The 25,269-nt window shown below is 44.8% G+C and overlaps 1 protein-coding gene and 1 long non-coding RNA gene across 6 annotated transcripts in view; both read left to right on the forward strand.

The window, feature by feature from the left end:
* LOC309817342 overlaps positions 1-16,891 on the forward strand; it is a 55,651-nt gene extending 38,760 nt beyond the window's left edge. For all 3 annotated transcript variants that reach the window (XR_014296113.1, XR_014296114.1, XR_014296115.1), the window contains 2 exons: positions 15,007-15,093; positions 16,720-16,891. This is a non-coding gene — a long non-coding RNA (uncharacterized lncRNA). The remainder of the gene's footprint in view (positions 1-15,006; positions 15,094-16,719) is intronic.
* A 4,675-nt stretch (positions 16,892-21,566) lies between these two features.
* Positions 21,567-25,269, forward strand: part of CHD6 (chromodomain helicase DNA binding protein 6) — a 219,925-nt gene continuing 216,222 nt past the window's right edge. For 2 of the 3 annotated variants that reach the window (XM_082645551.1, XM_082645553.1), the window contains exon 1: positions 21,567-21,650. The gene's annotated coding sequence lies outside the window, so the exon portion shown is untranslated. The remainder of the gene's footprint in view (positions 21,651-25,269) is intronic. The other variant, XM_082645552.1, reaches the window with a different exon arrangement.

Raw genomic sequence — 25,269 nt, forward strand, 5'->3', positions numbered from 1 at the left:
CTAGTTAGCTTAAAGTTCAAGCCAAATCATGTATGAACCAGAATGACCTCCCCATATCTCAGTATGTGAAAATTTCTTCCATCAACTGGATGTGGTTTCTATTGTTGGAAACCAGACAACCTGAATGGTACAATATCCTTTCTGTCTTATCCCCACCATGGGGCCAATCCCCACTCCACACTCCAATGGCACGAAATGTCAACCCCAAGGATGATATATGCATCCTTGAGCAGGATAGTTCCACAGCAGGTCTTGACTTACCCACCCACCTCAGGCTTTCATTGATGGGTTGGAAACACAGATCTTAAATGGGAACAAATCCAGGCCATTTATCTTCTCAGCCACATGGGAGGACCAGAGGTAGTATTTCAAAAAAGAGCTAATTGTAAAGGAGGGAGATTCACCCTTGGCCCTGTGGCCCAGTTAGTATCCTGGCCTGTGGCCCATGCATATTGGCATGACTCCTGCTTGGAGGCAAAGCCAGGGAGAGAGGATCTGGACCTCTCTCTGGAGTCCAGTAGTTGTGGATGAATAGAAAATGTTGTTTTTCCAGACATTCCGTTGTTCCCTGATAAATGGGCACCATTGCTCCCTGCCTTTGTTACTTCACCATGCTCATGATTTATCACCTTTCTATCTCTACTTCCATCTCCTGGCTTCTCCCTCTGGTAGGTGTATTGATTTCTCTTACCCCTACCAACTATTTGCTCTCACCGGGTCATAGCTTCTCGCCAGGCTCCTTCTGTCAACCCCACAGCCTCTTCTGCCCGGTGACTTTCCTGCCTCTCTGCTTCTGCAGGCCACTCTGCTACGTAAGTTGATCCTATAGATCCAAACTTCCCAAAAGATAGTGTGATTAGTCTGTGATCACTACTCATCCAGAGAGTCCTGCACAAGGCCTATGGTTTATGGCCACTTTGCTCAGAAAGGCTAAAGAAGTGTCAAACACACAGAGCAAATGGATTCCATTCCAATCCAACATTTCAGACTCAACGTGTACCAACCTAAGCCTGTCATCTTCACTTCCAGGTCTGTTCCTTCTCCTGAGCACAGTGAACATTCTGCCGTAGAGACCTGGTCTTCAAGATGATGTCCTCTCCTTTTACCTCTCCAGCTTCATCTCTCTTTGCTCCCTCTGTATCACAACCATCTGAACTTCTCAATACGTAATTCTTAAAACGAAATCAGCTCTCCCCACCCTCTAGCCAGTGCTCTCTCCTTTCAACCACACTCCACACAAGGGGACTTTGTTTGGACTTCTGTCTCAACTTGTATTTCCTTTTCTCTATGAGAGCCCAGTCTGGAGTGCTTGAACATCTTCATCTGCTAGACCATGAACCCTCCAGGGCAGAAATGATGAGTTATTAATCTTTGGGGCTGGTCCAGAGTGGATATCAGTGTCTAAAGACTAACTCAGCAATGACCCTCAAAGATCCTTCCCCTAGAGTTCAGGTTACATCACCCCCTCCATCCCCTGGTCCAGCAGCTCACCTTGAAGAGGTGTGTAAAAGTGAGGGTCCTGGAGACAGCTGAGTAGGGTCCCATGGTCCTTCCCCTGTGCCAGAGACTGCTCAGCTGTGAATGGGTCTGCAGGCTAAATCCTGAGAGCAAGTCTCTCCACAGAGTGGCAACAGCTGAGAGGACAACACGGTGACAATCTAGGTGGTCCTTTTCCTGGCCTGCCTGGGGCTTTGGGACTGCCTGCCTGCTCTAAGTGCCTCTCTGTGCAATGAGCTTATTTCCTCTTGCTCTGTTGATTTCGCTTGTGATGTTGCTGGGCTCAGGAGTGACTCAGCTGATTTGCCTTCTGACGTGCTTGAAGTGGTGTAGGAGGGGGGCAGAATGGTAGGGGATCAAGTTGCAGCCAAAGTTTTGAGTCTTATGGTCATGAGCAGGCCTCTTCTCACGCCCGTAAGACCATGGAGAGGGCCAGAAGCGTTAGGGCCTGGTTCTGAATTTACCCCAGGAGTATGGCAGGAGCTGGGGAAACTCTGCCGGCTCAGGAAGGATTTAAAAAGTTGCAGGGTTCACACCAAAGCCCAGGCTCTAGGACTCTCCCAGCAAGCAGCCAGAATTAGTGGTGGGAGTCCAGCTGGCAGGTGATACAAAGCAAGAGGTATATCAGGCCCTCATATCAAGATTGAGACAGGAACCAGTCTTCATGAAAGTTGGGGAAGGAAGCAAATTACTCAAAGAAACAAATTAGAGTGAGATCTAAAACAGAAACCAGCCCCGTGAGTCTGGGCACACGCTGGGTGGGGAGGAGAGACCTTAGGCTCAGAAGGACCATGATCCATTCATCACACTCTGTGCTGGGCGCTGGAGGCGCTGAGTTGACTGAAGCCCTGGAGAAAATCCCTGTTTGAGCTGGGTGGCGAACCCAGACACAGTAAAACTCGGTCAAGGCTATGGCAGAAGTCAGCACAGGGGCTGCAGAACATAGAGAATGAGGCTCTGCCTCTGCTTTTTCGGAAAGAGGGTCTAGAGATCCTTCCTAATGGAGGGGGGCTCTGGGAGTCCTTTATAGTGGAGGGGAAGGACTGAGGGTCCTTCACAGTAGAGGCGAGTTGGTAATTGAAGGATGTAAAAGCATTTACTAGGTGGAAGAGAGAAGCCTGTGTACTGGCATGGAGGTACGTTACAGCAAAGCCTGCTTGGGGCACTGCAGGTAATCAGATGGAACTGATGCATTGGGTGCATATGAAAATGTAGCAGCAAATGTAGCAGGTGTGGATGGGAGGCAGAAGAAAGGGCTGTACTCCTGGTTATGACTTTAGTGATCCTGACCCCCTTGCCCTTGCATCTGACCTGATCAAATTACAACTCTTCCTCTGAAGGAGAGAAGATGAGTGATAGCTTACTCCTCTTTAGTGTGAGTTCCTTTTTTCTTTTAAGTGTAGGCATCTGAATTGGCCTGGCCTCAGGGTGAGGAGGGGAAATTGCAACTCAGTGGGTACTCAGGTGTCCAGGACTCCACCCCAAACTCACAAGGTGCTGGAACAAGGACGGTATGATTAATGTTAGCCTACCCATTACTTCTGCCCGGTTGGTGTTGGTTCAGGAATGAGCTGGGGCTGACCCTGCACCTGGGTTCCCAGATGTTATAGCAGGGTAGAGATTACGTGATCGTCAGGAGAGCTGGGAGCCTTCTGGGAGGGCACTTGCATGACTGAGAGGGAAGAGCACAGCTTTCACTTCAGAGTTCAGGTAGTCCTTGCTAGCTGTGTGTCCTTGAGCAAGTTACGCAGTCTCTGAGCCACTGGGTCCTCAGCTGTGAAATGGAGATTAGAGCACCTGTTTCCTAGGATTGTTTTGAGGATAAATGAGATAATTTATGTGAAAGAATCCGGCACATAGTGGATATTTGGTTAAAGGGGATTCTCTTCTGCTTCTCCCCCATGACTTTATTCAATGTGTATAAAGGGTAATAGCTGAATACATAGCTTTTTAAATCAATAAGAGAAATAATACCTCAAAAGAAAAATAGACAAAAGATAGAAGCAATTAGTAGAAGAATACATTTTTTTTTTTTTTTTTTTGGTGATACGCGGGCCTCTCACTGTTGTGGCCTCTCCCGTTGCGGAGCACAGGCTCCGGACACGCAGGCTCAGCGGCCATGGCTCACGGGCCCAGCCGCTCCGCGGCATGTGGGATCCTCCCAGACCGGGGCACGAACCCGCGTCCCCTGCATCGGCAAGCGGACTCTCAACCACTGCGCCACCAGGGAAGCCCCAAGAATACATTTTAATGGCTATTAATCATATATAAATATAATACCAGATACATACAAATATATAGCCATATATATTGATATATATATATATTTCATTAACAAAAAAGGTAAGTTATAACAATAATAAAATACCAGCTTGACAAAGTTTATAAAGCATTTAGTCATAAGCACAGTGTGCTCCCTTTCACAATTTATAAAGCATTAGTACTCTCTTTCTGTGAACTACCTATTTGTATCTTTTGCCAATTTTTGTGATGGAGTGTTGCTCTTTTCTTATTGGTTCATAAGAGCTCTTTATATAGATTAGATTTTAACCTTTTGATGGCCATTATGTGTTACAAATATTTTTCCAGTGTATCATTTGTCTTTTGCCTTCATTTCTGGTGTTTTGGTTGTACAGAAGTTTGAATTTTGTTATGCAGTCCAAATCACCAGTGAATGTTTTCCTTTTTGGCTTGGCAAAGAGGATAAAGTTGCACAATACACAGCAGAGGAAAGGCTATATCCCTAACACGAGATTGTTGGCTTGGGGTAGCATGGACTGAGGCTACTTTCTATAGATCTTCCTAGTCTCACTCCTAGTCTCTGACTCTAAGTTTCTTACCATGAAGTCTTCTTATGAAGACTTGGCTTCCCACATAGGTGTGAGCCCAGGGAGAAAATGCTCTGATCACACAGACCTGAGTATGCTAGTCCTCTCAAAAGCTGTGTTTCTCATTGAAAATTAATGGACTACGATCTGGTTTATAGGTCTAAAGAGTTTGGTAACTGTGAGTCTGCCCTAGGGATGAAGCTGTTCTCAGTACTGACAAAATCAGGTTTCTGAGCTGTAAGTCTGAGAGTCAGGGTCTGAGTTGAGTTAATTCACCCAGACCTTTTTGAGACAGGTCAGTCTTACCACCTTTTCTTGGAGATAATCCCCAACATTTCCAGTGCTATGCAAGTACCTTTCTCAATAATAGGTGGTGAAGGAGAATGTGCCAGAAACCCCATAACTAATAATAATTAATAATCACACTTACCCGCTAAATAAGCACTTTTTAGGTGCCTGGCACTGTTTTTAGCACGTTTAATATACTAGTTAGTAACCACAATATTTCTATGATGTCAACAATATTAGTGTCTAATTTACAGATGAAGAAAATGGGGCCCAGAGAAATGGAGTAAGTAACTTGACCAAAGTTACTAAGTCAGAAAGTGGTGCTGTCAGTATTTGAACCCTGAACCATCTGTTTTCCTCTGTGCTTATGTTGGTAATAGTTAATTATGACCCTGTCTTGAATTCTCCATTTAGCTTCGAGATCTTCACCACAATTATTCCACTATTCCAAAAATAAGTTGATAACCGCTTTCTCACTCATTTCTTAATTTCCTTGTGAATTTTCAAATCTCCAGCACTAAATCACGCACGTGGGCACCTTGTGGGTAACTCACAGGTACCACCTGCCAAATCCTTCTTCCCAGAAAATGTGGGCTTCCATTCTTCCACTAGCTTCATGGCTGCTGTGTGAAGTGAAATTTAAAATATAAAGAGCTCCTTGTGCATTGTCTCTGAGCCAGAAGAAGCAGCAATAGGTTGACATGTTCCATATGAGATCTTAGGCCTCAAGGAATATGTCTTTTCCTTACCGTTTTCCAAAGTATTGCTTTAGCTCTTTATTTTCTGAATGTGAATATAGAACTTTACTTTATTTACCAGCTTCAGATGGTTTTAGTAATGCTCAAATAACTAAAATTGACCAGTCTATAATTGAATTAAGTTATTTGAAAAATATAAATACTTTGCAATTTTGTTTTATGTAGTGCTTTTTTTTTTTTTTGCAGTACGCGGGCCTCTCACTGTTGTGGCCTCTCCCATTGCGGAGCACAGGCTCCAGACGCACAGGCTCAGCGGCCATGGCTCACGGGCCCAGCCTCTCCGTGGGGGCATATGGGGTCTTTCCAGACCGGGGCACGAACCCGTGTCCCCTGCATCGGCAGGCGGACACTCAACCACTGGGCCACCAGGGAAGCCTGTAGTGCTATTTTTATGAAGGCTAGAAAACGTTCTGTAGACAGAAAACTGCGATATCGAAAAGGAGAGTACATTGTGCCGCAGGAAGAAGCAAGAGAGAAAAACCTTGGGAAAAGAAGGAAAATTAATAATTGATTATCACTTACCGTTGCCATTCACTGTGCTAGATACTTCATTTATATCATCTTGTTTAACCTCTGCAACCACCCTGGGACATAGATTTATTGTATCCATTTCGTGGATTAGGAAACAGGCTCAGAAAAGTTAAGTAAATTGCCCAGTTCATACAGCGAGGTGATTTGAGTACAGTTCTCTTAGACCCTCAGTGCCCTGGACACAGGAAGGAAGAAAATATCACAAAATTCAAACTGAAGCCTAGCAGAGACCTGAAAAGATCAAAGTGAAACTAACCGGAGATGAAGAAAAGAAGGATGATCAGAGTGACCGAAGAGGTTCTACTAGTCACTAGGAAGAGGTGTGGCCTCTGAATCTGCCGGCTTGGAGCAGGGCAGGGGCAGGTGGCTGGAGCTGGTGCTGATGGAGGTCAGGCTGGAAGATGGCTAGAGGGCCTCAGTAAGTCAGAGAGGCTGTTGTTTCCAGGACAGCTGAGTGAGGAGGACCTGAGTTAAGGTAAAGACATGGTTGGCCTGGTGCAAAGACAAGGGCCCTGGTCCTCTCTAGCACAGAAGAAGACTTGAACTCAGTGCATGACTCCTCCCTTTTGGAGGGTTAGATTCTTTGTCAAAATCTTCCATCAGCAAAGCCAGACTTAGCCACCATGTTATCAATAATGCTCCAGCAACCCATCAAGATCTTTTCTGATGATATGAGTAGGAATGCCACAGGAAGGTCTCAATCCATTCAAAAAGGTACTTACCAAAAAACCCCACTTTTTTTTTTTCTATGTGCCAGGCATGACTTAAGAGATGGGGATAGGGCTTCCCTGGTGGCGCAGTGGTTGGGAGTCCGCCTGCCGATGCAGGGGACACGGGTTCGTGCCCCGGTCCGGGAAGATCCCACATGCCGCAGAGCCGCTGGGCCCGTGAGCCATGGCCGCTGGGCCTGCGCGTCCAGAGCCTGTGCTCCGCAACGGGAGAGGCCACAACAGTGAGAGGCCCGTGTACCGCAAAAAAAAAAAAAAAAAAAGAGATGGGGATAAAATGGCATGCCCAAATACTTTAATCCTTGCCCTTTGCAACTACAGTTTAGTGGAGGAGACAGATACGAATCACATGATCATACAAATAAACGTAAAATTGAAATTTTAAAAGTGCTCCAAAGGAAAGGTATACAATACTGCAAGAACATAATAAATAAGGCATCCTTGAGAAAGCAATGCTTGTGCTATGATGCAGGGAACGAGTAGAAGTTTCCAAATGGAGAAACCGTCAAGTGCAAGAGTCTTTTATTTATTTATTTTCTCTCTCTTTTTTTTTTTAACATCTTTTTTGGAGTATAATTGCTTTACAATGGTGTGTTGGTTTCTGCTATATAACAAAGTGAATCAGTTATACATATACATATATCCCCATATCTCTTCCCTCTTGCGTCTCCCTCCTTCCCACCCTCCCTAAGTCTTTCGTTTTAAATTGTTCATTCTGGAGGATGGAGGCTTAGTGCAAGTTCAGGACTTTGTGCACATTTTACAGTCCATCTGGATTTCTCCTTTCCTAACTGGAAACTTCCCTAATGGACAAAAAGTCCACATTTCAGGTCAAAGATAGTGCTTTTGTCTCTAAGCATAAGATGGTTTTTATTTATTCATGCATACATACATACGTGCAAGTACCTATCCATCCAATCAGGTCTCCAACCAAGTGTCTATTCATTTATCTATTCATTCATTACCCATTCATATATCCATTTAATCGTCCATCATACCAATCATCAATCCATGTGTCATCTATCCATTCACCAGACAACCATCCATCTATCCATGCATCTATACACCAACTCACATTCTATCTCACCATTTGTTTATATATCCATTATCTGTCCACCCACCTACCTATTCATCCATTCGTTTATCCATGTGTCCATCAATTCATTTATCCATTGATGTATCCATATATTCATTTACCCCTCTGTGACGTAATAAATATGTTTGGTCTCTACCCCTGGTTCCTGACACAGAGTTCCTAAATCCCTTGGAATTTCCTGGGTGATAGAAAAATGTTTTGTTCTCATAAGGCAGCTCTTGGTGGGCTCCCGTATAGCTTCAGAATGGGGCTGGTCACCAGAAAGATCAAGCCATGATTAGAAGCTTTGAACTTTCAGCCCCACCCCTTCATCCTCTGGGGAGGGGAGAGGGACTGGAGATTGAGTTAATCACGCCTACAGTGATGAAATTTCCATAAAATTCCAGCTATGGGGTTCAGAGCGGTTCCAGATTGGTGAATGTATCCACATAGTGGGAGGGTAGAACACCCCAAACTCCACCTGGACAGAAAATCCTGCACTTAGGACCTTTCCAGACCTTGCCCTATATACCTCTTCATCTGCCTGTTCATTTGTATCCTATACAATATTCTTTATAATAAACTGGTAAAGATAACTAAAGCACTTCCCTGAGTTCTGTGATCCATTATTGCCAATTATCAAACCTGAGGAGAGACTCATGGGCAACCCTGATTTGTAGCCAAGTTGTATAGAAGTGTGAGTAACCTGGGAACACTCTACTTGTGACTGGCGTTCAAAGTGGGGGGAGCAGTCTTGTGGGGATGAGCCCTTAACCTGTGGGGTCTGTGCTAACTCCAGGTAGTTAGTATCAGAATAGATTAATGCGAGGGAAAAACCCACACATTTGGTGTCAGAAGTATTATGAATGGAGAAACAAGTTTTCTTTTACCCACCCCTCCAACCAACCAACAATTTATTCATGTATACATTCACCCATCCCTCTACCATCCATTCGTCCACCCAACTATCAGTGTATTCATCCATTTAATCATCCAAGTATTCATCCATTTTCCATCCACTTATTGACTCATTGATACATTCATCCATTTCTATTGCTTCTGTGACAAATTACCACATACTTAGTGTCTTAAAACAACACAGATTTATTATCTTACAGTTCAGCAGTCCAAAATGGGTCTTAAGGGGTTAAAATTAAAATGTGGGTAGAGCAGCAGTACTTCTGGAGGTCCTAGGGGAGAATCTGTTTCCTTGCCTTTTCCAGCTTCTAGAGCCCACCTGCATTCCTGATCTCATGTCTCCTTCCTTGAACTTTACAACCATCAGCCTACCATCTTTCAATCTCTAAATCTGTCCCTTCTGCCTTCCTCTTATAAGGGTACTTGTGATTACATTGGGCCAACCCAGATAATCCAGGATAATCTCCCTATCTCAAGATCAGTGGATTAGTAAACTTAATTCCCCTTTGCCATGTAATCTAAAATATTCACAAATTTCAGGGATTAAGACATCTTTGAGAACCATTATTCTACCACACCATCCGTCCATTTATGCATTCATTCATCCATCTGTTCATTAGTCCATCTTTGTGTTCATCCACCAATCCATCAGTTTGGTCATCCATTCACTCATCTAGTATCTATGTACCCACGTATGTATGTATGTATGTATGTATGTATCTATCTATCTATCTATCTATCTATCTATTCATCCATCCATTGTCCACTTATTTATCCATTCATCCAACTAATCATTCACTTGCCCACCACCCATTCATCTGTCATATAAGCCATCCATCCTGATTTCATTATTTCCATTTATCCATTCAATCATCCATTCCTCCACCAATCATTCATGCATCATTTTTTCTTCTTCACTTTATTGTGCTTTGCTTTACTGTGCTTCACAGATATTTCATTATTTTTCATGCATCATTTTAACTATCCAACCGTCCATCTAATCATTCATGAGCTACCCTTATCTACCTTGTCTCTTTTAATTAACTAAACAATACCCTTCAAAGACTACACACACACACACACACACACACACACACACACACACACACACACACATATCACCATTTGGACCTACTTACCAAAACAGATCATCCTACCTGGATCTTTGCCATTTGTTTTCAACCACCTATTTTTTTGATCCTAACTCCAAATGACTTGGAGCTCCTGGCTCCTAATCCTGACTCCATTTTGCCTGTGGCACTTTGTACTTGCTTGATGTCAATGCGTCTTCCAGGAATTTTACTTAGTTTACAGAGCTCTGCCTGTGGTGACCCTGATTTAACCTTGCCCTTGTTAATGCCCAGAAGGAGTAAGGAGAATAAACAAACTTGCAATATGTGAGTATTTGTGCAGGGGAGGTATTGGATCAGAGCTGTGTCTCAGTGTTTTCTCTGCTATACCTCCTGTGACCCCAATGAGGAGGTTTGTGTTTTTTGTTGGTTTTTTTTAACATCTTTATTGGAGTATAATTGCTTTACAATGGTGTGTTAGTTTCTGCTTTATAACAAAGTGAATCAGCTATACATATACATATATCCCCATATCTCCTCCCTCTTGCATCTCCCTTCCACCCTCCCTATCCCACCCCTCTAGGTGGTCACAAAGCACCGAGCTGATCTCCCTGTGCTATGCGGCTGCTTCCCACTAGCTACCTATTTCACATTTGGTAGTGTATATGTGTTCATGCCACTCTCTCACTTTGTCCCACTTTACCTTTCCCCCTCCCCGTTTCCTCAAGTCCATTCTCTACGTCTGCGTCTTTATTCCTGTCCTACCCCTAGGTTCTTCAGAACCTTTTTTTTTTTTTAGATTCCATATATAAGTGTTGACATACGGTATTTCGGTATTTGTTTTTCTCTTTCTGACTTACTTCACTCTGTATGGCAGACCCTAGGTCCATCCATCTCACTACAAATAACTCAATTTTGTTTCTTTTTATGGCTGAGTAATATTCCACTGTATATATGTGCCATATCTTCTTTATCCATTCATCTGTCGATGGACACTTAGGTTGCTTCCATGTCCTGGCTATCGTAAATAGTGCTGCAATGAACATTGTGGTACATGACTCTTTTTGAATTATGGTTTTCTCAGAGTATATGCCCAGTAGTGGGATTGCTGGGTCATATGGTAGTTCTGTTTTTTTTTTTTTTTTTGTGGTATGCGGGCCTCTCACTTCTGTGGCCTCTCCCGTTGTGGAGCACAGGCTCTGGATGCACAGGCCCAGCGGCCATGGCTCACGGGCCCAGCCGCTCCGTGGCATGTGGGATCTTCCCGGACCTGGGCACGAACCCGCGTCCCCTGCATCGGCAGGCGGACTCTCAGCCACTGTGCCACCAGGGAAGCCCCTGTTTTTCATTTTTTAAGGAACCTCCACACTGTTCTGCATAGTGGCTGTGTCAGTTTACATTCCCACCAACAGTGCAAGAGGGTTCCCTTTTCTCCACACACTCTCCAGCATTATTTTTTAAGTTTTTTTATTTTTTGTGGTACGCGGGCCTCTCACTGCTGTGGCCTCTCCCGTTGCGGAGCACAGGCTCCGGATGCGCAGGCTCAGCGGCCGTGGCTCACGGCACCAGCCGCTCCGCGGCATATGGGATCTTCCCGGACCGGGCACGAACCCATGTCCCCTGCGTCGGCAGGCGGACTCTCAACCACTGCGCCACCAGGGAAGCCCTCCAGCATTTATTGTTTGTAGATTTTTTGATGATGGCCATTTTGACTGGTGTGAGGTGATACCTCACTGTAGTTTTGATTTGCATTTCTCTAATGATTAGTGATGTTGAGCATCCTTTCTTGTGTTTGTTGGCAATCTGTATATCTTCTTTGGAGAAATGTCTATTTAGGTCTTCTGCCCATTTTTGGATTGGGTTGTTTGTTTTTTTTTGATATTAAGCTGCATGAGGTGCTTGTAAATTTTGGAGATTAATCCTTTTTCAGTTGCTTCATTTGCAAATATTTTCTCCCATTCTGAGGGCTGTCTTTTCGTCTCCTTTATGTTTTCCTTTGCTGTGCAAAGGCTTTTAAGTCTCATTAAGTCCCATTTGTTTATTTTTGTTTTTATTTCCACTTCCAATGAGGAGGTTTGGATGAAAACTATACTTCTCACTATCTAGGTTGATTTTTCCCCCCAGGGAAGTAAGACAGATAGTACTAAAAATATTTATGGTGTGATGGTCATAAAACCATTTTGAAAATTACAAAAAATCTCAAAAATTGCCATTATGTAAGGAAAAACCAATAAAATACGGCTAACTTTATTTTTAACAAGTTTCATTCCTCTCCCAGACTTTTGCCCAACAAATACTAGTAATAAGTTGAGAAAGCATATACTACTGAAGCAAAAGCATTAATAGTGGCCATAACTATAAAATCACCACTCCCTCACCAACACCATCATGATTTATCATTGTCAGAACTGGTAATGGTCTCTCACCACAGGCTGAGCCATAGACAAGGTACACCATGGGCTATGTGACATTGCCAGTGCTCAGCTAAATGCCACCCCCTGCTCTGTTGCTCAGGAGAGCACATCAGAATACAAATGAATAGGAGTGACATTATTGTAAGAATATCTGCTCCCATTTATTTATTTTTTTTAAAGGTAAGTCATTTAGACTGTGCTCCTTTGTATATGATCAGTGACAAATTACCATATACTTCATAACTGGCCATGTCAAGACCTAACACTGAGAACCATGGCTAAAATGACTGCTAGATTCCTGTATAGTTTTAAGGTCAAGAATCCATCACGGGCACATGTTTAAATTGGAATGAAATTGTCTGAGCAAGTCTTGGTAGCCCAGCTCTTCTCCTGCAAATGCCATTCACTTGTTGGGCAAGCAGAAGGCAGAAGTGCTGGTTCTTCATGGAGCTCAACACTGGCCAGTCCTTTGAGGGCATTGTTTACACTTCTTCAAAACCATTCAAGAAAAATTTACTGAAAAGTGTGCTGTTATCCAAAAGAATATTTCAGAAATGCATGAAGAGGGACAGTGCCCTGGCAATTCTCTATGACCAATCAGTAGTCTGGTCTGGGAAGATGTCACACCTTAGCAGTTGGAAGCTTCTATGGCCCTGAGTCAAAAGATTTTGGAGGCACCGACATTTCAACAATGTGAGGACACTGGTTTATGAATATGGCCTCTGGTCATCACTAAGACACATGCAAATTATACATAATGGGTTTATACTCTGATGTCTCATGTATAAAGTACTACACCTGAAATCCTCAATAATAATTCTTGGGTTTATGCCAAAGCTCTTTTACATGCTGCATCTCATTTGACCCTGATGGCACCCTAATAAGTTGCCTAGACAGGGTAGTATCCCCATTTTACAGGTGAAATGGCTACATCATTGTGGTCACTGTCAGAGTTAATGTCTGGAGATGGCAAATAGGTTTTACACTGCAAGCCCTTCCTAGTTGGCCTTACCTCATATAGCTGGGAACAGTATAAGAGTTTGAATCCCAGCATGTGGAGACCATTGAGGGCCATCTTGGAGGATGGCTACCACACTTTTCCCTGGCAAAAACATGGAAACTAATTAATTAATTAAAAAGAAACTGTAGTGCTTTATTCCTAGAGTGAAAACAGCATTGCTTTTTTTTTAATAGTCAATTTGCTGATAGTCATGTCTCTAAATTCGTCAGTAATGTTGATGGCAGAATTGTGTATATAAGGGAAAGGATTCCACAGCAACTTGAGGCTTGGTAAAAAGCTTCAGCTTAAGCAAGTTTTTATGGCTAAAATGGTCTGTGGCTGCAGGAAAGTACACTTCTGAGTGAGAATGAAGGATTTATGGAGCTATTTCAGGGTAGGGTGACCAGTGTTTTCAAAAAATCCTGTCCAAGAACATTTGAGGTGTGACTTTACATAAATCATAGTTACCGAAAGTGAGCACAGTCATTTATACGTATAAACTCAGATTTAAAAAAATCAAAATAGTAGTTGTGCCGTACATGGGTGAGAGAGCTGTACAGCACTTTAAGAGTTAAATCAGCCCAATTAATACACAAGGGATGGAGGTCATATATCAGCAGAAGGCACTTGAAAAGACAGAAGGTCCCTCAGGCCAAAGGCAAGAAGGACAGAGATAGACTTGGGTCGAATCAATGGAATTAATATGTTTTTAAAAAAAGCCAGTCAACAGAAGGGGGAAGGTGTACACAGAACTTGGGAAAATAGGGGCCAGAGGAAAGGATGTAATTAACAATTTGTTCAGCAGTTACCATGTGCTAAGTAGTTTGTACCAATAATTTAATCCACACAACAACCCTATTATCGAAATCAAAAAACTCTAAGTTAAGTGACTTTCCTAAGGTCACCAGTGGTAGAGCTGGAATTGGAACCAGATCTCTTTGTCTCCAAAGCCTGTGGGCTTAACTATTCTTATCCAGTTTTGTCCTGGGGAAAGTGCTTTTGGCAGGCCAGGGCAGTGCCACTGGCTATACATATTTTTTTTATTTCTCTTTTGGAAGTTACCTCCACACACCATGGGTCACTGGCATTTTCTCAGTGGCAAATTCACAGGCACATGATTTCGAGCTGTAAGGGAGAATGGAGCTCCAGATGATATCTATGAGTTCATTTTTTATTTTTATTTTTTAAAATATTTATACATTTATTTATTTGGCTGCACTGGGGCTTAGTTGCGGCATGTGGGATCTTCATTGCTACATGCAGGATCTTTTAGTTGCGGCATGTGGGATCTAGTTCCCTGAGCAGGGATCGAACCCATGCCCCCTGCATTGGGAGCACAGCGTCTTAGCCACTGGACCACCAGGGAAGTTCCTCTGTGAGTTTATTTTTGCAAACTGCCATGAACCCCTCTCCACTAGCTCTTGGGGAATAAGGTCCATGATATAGCAGGGGAATTCCATTTTTGGCAATTGGTGAGAGTGACTCTAAAGGGATGCAGTTGATTTTCTTATGTGGTTTGTTGGATTCGTCATGGTCTAATCAGAAAACAAAACATTCTGAGAGGTTAAAACACGAGGACTTTATCTGAGGACAAAGAGATCTGGGACCAGCATGCTTATAAATTGGCTCAGAATTGTTTGCAAGGGCAGCATTATTGGAAATAAGTGTATGGCCTCATAGGATACTACTTTGAAGGACAAAATTCATTGGGGTGATCATCCTGGTATACTTCAGATCTCAGCTAATGGGCAGCTTTCCTTGACCTCCTTGATCAAGGCAGATCCTTCCAGCACAGGCTCTCATGGCACCAAGTGACCTTCCTTTACGGCACTTACCACTGCTGTTATGTTTTACATTTGTTTGCACGATCATTTGACTAAACGTCTGTCTTCTTCACAGATTGCAAGCTCCAGGAAGGCTGAGTTTGTGCTGCATTTTATTCACCGTTGTATCCCCAGCACCCAGTACAGTGCTTGTCAGTTGCAGGTAATCAGTGAATGTCCTTTCAACGTATGTGTTTGATTGTAAGCATCGATCTCCATAGGTATCCACCCAAGATAAATGAAAACATATGTCCACACAAAGACTTGCATGTAAATGTTCATAGCACCGTTATTCATAATAGCCCCAAAGTGGAAACAATCCAAATGTCCATTAGTTGGCGAGTGGATAAGTATTGTAAAAGACGGCATATCCATACAATGGAGGACTCTGCAGCGCTAAAAAGGAATAAACAGATAATATATTCTACAACGTGGATGAACCACAAAGATATTGCGTTAAGTGAAATAAGCCAGACACAAATGACTGCATATTGCACTGTTCTGTAAGTATGAAATTTCTAGAAAAGGCAAAACTATAGAGAAGAAAGCAGATCAATGGTTGCCTGGGCCTGGGAGTGGGAGTGGGGAGTGACTGCAAACAGGAAGAAGGGAACTCCTGGGGGTGGTGGAAATTTTCTAAAACTGGATTGTGGTAGAGGTTGCACCACTGTATAAATTTACTAAAAATCATTAAACTGTACACTTGCAGTAGGTGTTGGGTACAATATGCAAATTATCTTCAATAAAGCTGTTAAAAATGTTTAAAAAATCAGTCTCCTTACTTAGTCATTTTATCCCATCTTATGTACTGGGAATACTATTTCTGTGGGACATTGTGCCAGAGACTGCTAAGTGAGTCTCTCAACTCTTTAGTGACAGAATCTCAATTTTTTAAATTGAATTATAGTTGATTTACAATATTGTGCTAGTTTCAGGTGCACAGCAAAGTGATTCAGATACATATATATACATATATATTTTTTTCAGATCCTTTTCCATTATAGGTTATTACAAGATATTGAATATAGTTCCCTGTGCTATACAGTAGGTCCTTGCTGTTTATCTATTTTATACATAGTAGTGTGTATCTGTTAGTCCCATACTCCTAATTTATCCCTTCCCCTGCTTCCCCCTTTGGTAACCATAAGTTTGTTTTCTATGTCTGTGAGTCTGTTTCTATTTTGTAAATAAGTTCATTTGTATTATTTTTTAGATTACACATATAAGTAATATATAATTGTCTTTGACTGACTTCACTTAGCATGATAATCTCTAGGTCCATCCATGTTGTTACAAATGACAATATTTCATTCTTTTTTATGACTGAGTAATATTCCATCATATATATATATATATATATATATATATATATATATATATAGCGCATCTTCTTTATCCATACATCTGTTGATGGAAACTTAAGAACCTCAATTTTTAAAATTATTTATTTGGGTGCGCCGGGTCTTAGTTGCGGCATGCGGGATCTAGTTCCCTGACCAGGGATCGAACCTGGGCACTCTGCATTGGGAGCGCAGAGTCTTAACCACTGGACCACCAGGGAAGTCCCAAGAACCTCAATTTTTAACTTGACACATAGCCAAGCAAATTTTTTTTTAAATACCATATTTCCCAGCCTCCTCTGCAGCTTGGTGTGGCCATGTGACTGAGTTCTGGCCAATGAGATGTAAGCAGAAGTGATGTGTAGTATTTCCAGGAAGGCTGTTTAAGGGACATGACTCAACTCCACTTTTTCCTATTTGTCTTTCCTTTTTTCCATCCAAAAAAATAGGGACTGGTGTTCCAGCAGCCACTTTGGACCATGAAGTGACCTTGGGAATGAAAGTCAATGATGGTGGAGCAAAAATACTGAAGCCTGGGTTGCTGACGATACCACAGAGCTCCATGCCTCCCTTGCACTGCCTGCTTCCCAGATTTCTTTTATGCAAGACAAAAATAAACTTCAGTGTTACTAATGCCCTTTGTCCTTTTGTGTGTGTGTGATATGTAGGCAAATCTAATCCTAATACTAGTTTAAACAGGTATTAAATGAAAAGGGCCAAATAATTTTGAGAAATATTATGTTAAAGTTTAACAGATTTCATTAATGCAGGACTTCTCAGAGTTTTTAATGAACAATGGGAGCTTCCAAGAGGGGCTCAAGTATGTACAATGTCCAAACCAACCTGACCCCAAAACTCTTTTTAGTGGAGCATCTCATGAGAAGAATGATTTAGAGCAAAGGGAAATGTTACTTTAAAAAAATCCACATTTTGGCCTCTTCCTTTCTAATCCATCCTTCTTCTAGGCTGCTAGAGAGATCTTTCTAAAACATAAACTTGATGGTATCACATCCCTGTTTAAAAACCTTGACTGATTCTTGTAGGAAAAAGTTCAGACTCCTTCATATAATGAATAAGACCTTTTGTGATCTGGCCCCTGTCTTCTCTCTAGCCTCACCCTAGCCATCTTACTCTCAAATCAAGAACTATTTGTACTGCTGAGAACTGCATATGTTCACCCCAGTCTCTCTGCCTCTGCAGCACATGCTGTGTCTCCTGAGTGGAACACTTTCCACCTGCCACCTTACCTGGCATTCTACCTTTGATGCTTTAGACCAGGCTCAGGCATCAGCTCATTCATATCCATTCATACTTTGAGCAATTCCTACTATGTAGCCAGACATTGTACTAGTACTTGAGTTACAAAGCCAAATAAATAGTCCTTGCCCTGGAGGGACAAAGAATCAAATGAATGTAGATAAGCACTGCATTAGTCAGAGTGCACTAATGGCCGTAACAAACAACCTTCACATTTCAGTGACTTGACATTTTGACAGTTTATTTCTCCCTCATAGCACAGTCCAGTGCAGGGAAGCACACGGGTTCTTCATGCGGTCAGTTGGTGACGCAGACTCATGCCATTGCCATTTTCTGGGGCCTCTTGATTCCTCCACTGGATAGTTTTGCATCTGGCCAGCAGATGAGGATAGGAGAAGAGTTTGGAGGATCACACAGGAAGTTTTAGGGGATGCTTAGACATGGGATATATTTGTGTCACTTCTGTCCAGATTCTGTTAGAGCTCAGTCACAAGGACCTATCTGATTACTGAGAAATGTAGTTTTTCTATGAGCCTAGGAGGAAAATGAAATAGGTGGGGGAAAGTAGCCTTTCCTCTGCCAGAGATATATAAACAAGAACCATATAGAAGCTCACAGTCTAATGGAGGAAACAGACAAGTGAACAGAGGCAGGAAGGCAAGAGAGAACATGGTCAGGCAGGATGCAACTCGTGTTTTTAGAGTTACTGTCACAAAGTTCCAGAACTGTTGGCAGCCCTCACATGGCTCCCCTTCAGAGCGCCTAAGGATTGCTCTTCTGGGGCCCTTTGTAAACATGGATGTACTATGTGGTACAGAAAGTCATGCATCACCGATGTCACCCCCACGTCAGAACTTCAGGGCCTCTTAGTGTCAGCCATCTCTGTCCCAGTCGCTGCTGTGGCATCCAGCTCTGCATGAGCTCCAGTTCCACAAAGCTGCGTCCTGATAATCCTTTGCCCATGGCCCTGCTGCACACTCCTTAACACTGAATTTTGGGACACCACGGAACCCCACTTGGCACCTATGCGTGAAAAACTGGAATGAATAAGAATTCACTCAAGATGAGCTGGTGGATAAATTTCCTTCCCTTCCCTCTCCCACAGGCTGTACTGAGACTCATTTTATGTGGCTTTTCAGAGGATAATCCTTGAGTGGGAGCAATCAGCCACACTTAGTGGAGGCCACATGAATAATCATCCTGGTAATGGCTCTTCCCTCTTCCCTACTTTACTCCTTTAAAAAAAAATGATTTATTTATTTGGCTGTGCCAGGTCTTAGTTGTGGCATGTGGGATCTTCGTTGCCACGTATGAGATCTTTGTTGTGGCATGGGGCTCTTTTTAGTTGTGGCATGTGGGATCTAGTTCCCTGACCAGGGATCAAACCCAGGCCCCTGCATTGGGAGCACAGAGTCTTACCCACTGGACTGGCAGAAGGAGAAAGTCCCCTACCTTACTCCTTTTGCCTCTCACTCCTGCCCTACAGAATCAGCCTCTGCATTCTGGAGAACCCAGGCTTAGACATCCCCATGGATGGGTACAGCTAAAAGACACTTAGCTGTCTATGTTTCCCCTCCAGCCCCTGGATACTGCGGAGGTGTTTTAAGGGTCAGATTCCACTAACCTTGGTCGGTTCTACAGACTTGACTCTATGAAGGTCAAGTCTGCTGCCTCTCCTGAGTATAGCTACCAAATCTTTCCTTTGCTTTTACCTGTACCATTCATTTGTGAATCAATCATGCATTCCTATTGATTTCTTGTTTAGCGATATAATATTTGTGTCCTTGCGTGTGTTTAATTTCTTATGTGCTACTGACTTTTCTCAAGTTTAAGAACAGGAATTACTGACAGATCTACCTCCCTCCCCCCTCCCCCTCCCACACCTCACAACAGTGTCCTTGCTTTTATGCTTTGGCATACACACTCTCCTTCCTCTGCCTGGAGTCCCATTCCACCCCCACCTCATTTGTGCTATGTCATCTTTTGTGGGCACAGGATTTGATTGTGTGAAAGGAGGGCCACTCGACTCCCATGTTGGACTCACCAAGTCTGCCTCTGATATAACTCTGCTCCCAGCCCCTCTCCAGAAGCTAAAGTTCACAAACCCAAGTCCCATGAGCAGTTTTAGACCCTTGATCCTGGTGTCAGACTGAAGAGGCTGTAGCTACCAGCTGTCTGGTCCTGCTTCAGCCCCTGCAGCCGCTGGTTCAGGAGGGCAAGTCCGCTATCCCTGTGAGTCAGTGGGGACAAGCAGCTCTCTGCATACTCACTCACCAGCAGCTCGGCAGGACTGGAGCTCTTTAGGATCCATGTGTCAAATTCTGCCTTGTCCTCAGCTAGACTATAAGCTCCCTGAGGTCAGAGATGTCGTCTGCCTTGTTTAATGTCTAGAACAACACCTGGAACATAGGTGGCGCTTAATAAATATTTGTGTAAGGAAGGAAGAAAGAGGAGGGAGGAGGGAAGGACCGTGATACATCTTGGCCAGTCTTGAGTCAAATGAAAGAAATGTGCACAGGTGAGGTAGACAGGTGGCAGGGGGTGGGGGGCTGCTATCTTTGTATTTTCAAACTGGAGAAATCTCTGGTGTCTGGCGAGAAGTGAAGAAGTTGTCCTCAGAAGAGAGTTAGGGCCATGGGATGAAAATCATAGGAATGCTGGGGTTTCAAAGACACTAAAAATATCCTCTCTCTGGGGGTGCAGTAAGGCTCTGCTAAATCATTACAGCTACCTCTGACAAAGTCAAACCACGTTCATCTTAAAAGTATCAGACAAACAGCTCTTGGAATCATCAGAACTCAGATCATTCCTACTTTAATCAAGGTAAAATGAGCCTCCACAGTAAGAAGCCAACCATTTTTTTTGTGTGTGGGTGTTAAGGAAACACCTGTGATGGGGGCAAGCAGGGGGTAAGGTGGGAGGTGACTGCCACATCTGGGAGGGGGGCAGTAATGGATACCATACAGAGTATTCAGCCAGACAGGCCCAACTCCCCATTCCTCTCTGCCTGCATCTATTTTCTTTTTAACATTTATCACTACTTCTCCCCCTGTATTTGTTTATTGTCTTTCTTTCCCTTTAGCAGGTCAATTCCACGATAGCAAGGTCTGTCTTATTGACCGCTGTATCTCCTGTCTTAGATCAATGCCTGGCATTTAGTGGGCATTCAAAAATTAGCTACTAACGAACGAATTAAAGAATATTAAACAATTAGTTGAATCACTGCCATATGCTGGGCCCTGTCCTTGAGGATGCTACAAGGATGGTGAGGGAGACAGGCCTGAACGTAAACACACCATAGCTCGACACCTGATTTTACGGAGGTATATCCAAGGCACCGCAAGACCTCCGGAGCTGAAAACTCCCCGGGTGTGCGGGGGGTCCTTGGGAAGAAGCCCGTGTGCCAGGAGTGCCCGGGAGCCAGGAGGAGCGGCAGGGATGCGGCTAGAGACAGAGCTCGGGGCTCCTTGGCTCTTCGCCTGGCTTCTCGGAATCTTCTTTTCCTGACCAACGGGACCTCGGCCTCAGCGGAATCTCTCTGTCGCGGCACCCCAGTCACAACCTCTCTCAGCCCCGAGACACCAGCCCAGGGTGTTCCATATGGCTAGCCCGCTACCTAAGAGACCTCCACCTGCTGGCTGAACCCCCGCCCCGCCCCGCGCGCGCGCGCTCCAGGTCCCCGCCCCCTGCCCGCCGTCTGCAGCTGCAGGACCCCGCCCCGCCCCCTCGGCCCGCAGGACCCCGGCCCCGCCCCGCCCCCGTGGCCCCGCCGCTCTGTCCCGGGGGGCGGGGCCGCGCGCAGCGGCGTCTCCAAGGCGGGGGGGCGCGAGGCAGGGGGCGGGGCGGCCCCGGCGCCGGCCAATCAGCGCCGCTATCACATCCATGCAAATACGAGCACAATGGAGCGAGCCCATCACTCGCCCCTGCAAGCAAGCTTGAAATGGGCTTCTGTCTGAGCGGCAGCCAGGCTGACCAATGACTCTGTGTTTTGGGCCGGCGAAGCCCAATGGCATGGCAGGGAAGGCGGGCCCGAGCCGTGTTAGGGTGTCCTTGCAGGGTGTCTGAGCTAAACTTCACCAAATAATAGCTGTTTGTATTTTGGCTGCTGCAGGAGCCATTTTAGGTAAGTTCTTCTCTTAACTTTTTATTTTCCTCCCCGGCCTCGGCGGGTCGGTCTTGTCCGCAGGTCCCCGGCCCCGCACCGCCGGCCGGGCTGCGGTGCCCCTATGAATGAAGCCAGGATGAGGGGATGCGGCGGTGCCGAGGCCCGGCCGGGCCGGGGTCCGAGTGGGGCCGGCGGCGGGCGGCCTGGCGGAGGGCAGGCGGCGGCCTGAGGCCTGAGGCGAGGGCCCGGCCTCCGCCGCGCTCCGCTCCGCCTCGCGCTCAGGCCAGGCGGCCGTCCTTGGGAGTGCGCCGCTGCGGGCCGCGCGGAGGGTTGGGGGTCCGGGCAGCCCCCGGCCCCGGGCCAGGCGTGCGGGGGCGGGGCGTGCGGAGGGCTCCCCCTTCCCTCCTGCCTCCCCGGGGCCCGGCCGAGGAGAGACCCCCGGCCGTGCAGCGGCGGGGCGGGGGTGACCGCTATTCGCGCCGCCGCCCCCGCGGAGAAGTTGCTCTATTGGCGTCCTGCGTCTCTTTGCAGGGGTGGAGGAGGGTGGGCTGGTGCCAGGCTGCTGCTCCGGGAGGGGGCGGGGGCCCCGGCGCGTCCTCCGAGCGCGCACCCCCTCCGCCCCCTTCTTACGCACTAGCGCGCACTCGCTCCGAGAATTGGAACCCTGGAGATGTCCAGCAACCCCGCAGCCAAGTTTTGTGCATTATTAGGTTGCATGTTTGAGCTTTAAAAAACAAAAACAAAAACGTAATCTGTCCCCTTCAGGGTATTTATTTCCTTCGCTGTTGAGAAGCAACGGAGTCTGTTCCCAAATTTCCAGAGACATGCCTGTCAGATGTGCAGAGGGTTGGCAGCTACTTGGTTTTTAAAAAGACGCTGTTAGGAAATCCCCTCACTAGTGAGATAATTGAAATTTGAGTTTGTTTGCAGCTTGTTTTATTTGATCCAATTAAAAATGCATAAGCAGACTCATATTTGTGTACCTAAAGTGTTCCTAGTTCCAGTTATGATTGATGTGACTGTGGTTTCGGTAGTGTGTGATCTAATAAGGCAGTATAATTCAATTTTGAACCTGTAGGCCCGTGATCTCCAAATTAGGGTTTATGGACCATTAGTAGTCCGGCCAAGGTTTCTAGTGAATCCTTGGCATCTCCAGGCATCTTTGGGACTGTGTGTGCACGTTATTCTCCACACTGCTCATTTCTGGTGTAGCAGATCCATGAACGGAGAAAATACCCATTTAAAATTTTTTACAATTTTTAGAGTGTCTGCAGTATTGCCTGAGATTTGACTATTGTTTCTCAAATGGCTTATAAGAATACCATCCCGGTAGGCTCCAAATTTCGACGTACTTTAAGGGGATATGCTTGTGACCCCTAGAAGAGTCCAGACAAGGGCCACTCTGCTGTGTTCCCAGGGCTAATTATGAGCTATCTTTCTTACTGGGGATTTGTACCCATCGACTGTGCATGGCACAGAAGAATCTGTTGGTATTCCAAATTGGAAGATCAGGTTGGCAACCTCAGGGAGATAGTTTTTCTAAACTTTGGTTCTCTGGGAATAGAGAGGTTTGAGATCCGTGTGTGATAAAATGATTAGGCGTGAAATGTCAAGTAAAAGGGTTTATGCCAACCAGAACAGGTGGTTTCATATAAGCAATGCATGACTGTAACAAAAGGCCTGGGAAAATGTGGAGTTGTAAAAAGGTTAATTTTGGACTTCTTTTCTGTCCCAGGGCAGATTTCCTAGATGAATTATGATGAATTATTTAAACTTTTTTCTTGATTAATGGACTATTAAAAGCTAACCTTTACAATTCCTCCCCCCCCGCCCTTTTTTTTTTTTTTTTTTTTTTTTTGCTAACTTTGGACTCTCCCTTATAGTAACCAGACTATGATATTGTTCTTGCTGTAGTGTGGCCATGGGCAAAGTAAATCTAGATCTGTTGTGAAATTAGCTGTGTCTCATCGCAGTATTACAGTCTGCCTGGAGTCTCATCTTTTATACTGCAGTTATTTTTTTGCTTTGTACATTTATCTCTTCTGTTATAGCACTGCAAAGTCTTGGAATATGATCACTTTTCCCACAACTTTTTAATGTTCTATAGCTTTCTAATTATTTTTATAATTTATTCTTATTATAGTCTGAAGTTCTCTGAACTCATCAGTATATTACTTCAGGCAAATCACAGGAGAAATTGAATGGCCAGTTGAAAGTGAAGTGGGAGGCCACAAGTAACGTTACTACCTTTCTGGAAGATCCTTTGGCAGTTCGTTTTTTGTATTTATTGATTTACTTTTCTCATAACTATTTCAAATACCAAAGGAAATCTGAAACAGAATCTTATCTCTTTAGAAACTACATCTCATTTGTGAGTTTTGCTATTATATTACAGAAAATCTATCAGAAACAACAGGCCCTTGGGCTACTGTGTCTTGGGGATCTCTGATTTAGAGAAGTTTCGAAGACGTTTTTTCGGTTTTCTTGGATGGATATATGGCCTGGGGCAGAGACTCTGAGGCCAGCGGGGGCAGGGCAGGGCGGGTGTCGGGAGGGTGGAGCCAGAGAGCAGCTGGAGATGTGATAAGAGCCCAGGACTTCATTCAGAGTGCTGCAGAGGCCAAGCAAGGAAGGGCTCGTCCAACTGGCTTTCTAGAAAGATCCCTTGGCTGCTGGGGAGGGGTGGACTATGGTGGCCAGAGGGCAGGAGGGAGCCGAGAGAGAGTGACCAGTGGTCGGACAAGATGTTGGTGGCCTGGATGGGAGGGGCCGCAGTGGGGAGAAATGGGCAGACTGGGGGTGTCCTGGCTTGGGGGGCCCTGGAGAGGAGCAAGGCCGGCAGAAGGACGTGCTGTGTGTGAGGTGCTGATGGGACATCACCACAAATGCTGCCTCCCAAGTTACTGTCCCCAGAGGCGGCCACGTGGTGACCAGTGGGAGCAAGAGTGCAGCTTAAACTCCTCAGAATCAGAGCTCTGGCTACCTCTTCCTCTTCCTTCTGAGCCCCCAGCCCTGTCTGCCCCTCATCCAGCCCTGTGACCACCGCCCCCACTTCTTGACCTTGGCCTTCCCCGACCTCACCAGCTTTTCTTCCAGTTCTCCTAAATGCTGCCCTGGGGGTCAGGAAAATGCCCCAAGCAGAGTTTGTGGTTATGTCTTCCTGTGTTAAACCATGAGGAAAAAGAGTTCCACAACCTCAGGCTTGATTCTCACAGCAGGTGCCTATGTTTTTCAACTTTCATGGGAAGACTTTGTAATAACCAAGTGTAGTCACACATGAACTCGTGTTCTGAACCCTTTTGAACCGGTTTTAGGATTTAAGGATTCTACCTGCATAAATACCTTTGGTATATGACAATGACAGTATCTAGGACAATGACAGTATCTAAATCAACTGAGGAGAGTATGTTCTCACCCTATTCTCTCGTCCCTCCAGTATAGCAAGGTTTAAAATTTTTTTTTAAGTTGTCCAACAATACCATTTTATTTCATGTACATAAGCTCAGGCGCCAGCAGGATGAAAAATAAATAAATAAAACGTTGGGTAATAACTGATAACAACTACCTTTAAGAGAAAACATACCTCCATTAGTGAGTTTCTTGAAAATTTTCTTTTAATTGAAGTATAGTTGATTTA

Source organism: Mesoplodon mirus (assembly GCF_964341445.2).
Source record: "Mesoplodon mirus genome assembly, chromosome: 15".
In the NCBI taxonomy this organism is placed as follows: domain Eukaryota; kingdom Metazoa; phylum Chordata; class Mammalia; order Artiodactyla; family Ziphiidae; genus Mesoplodon; species Mesoplodon mirus.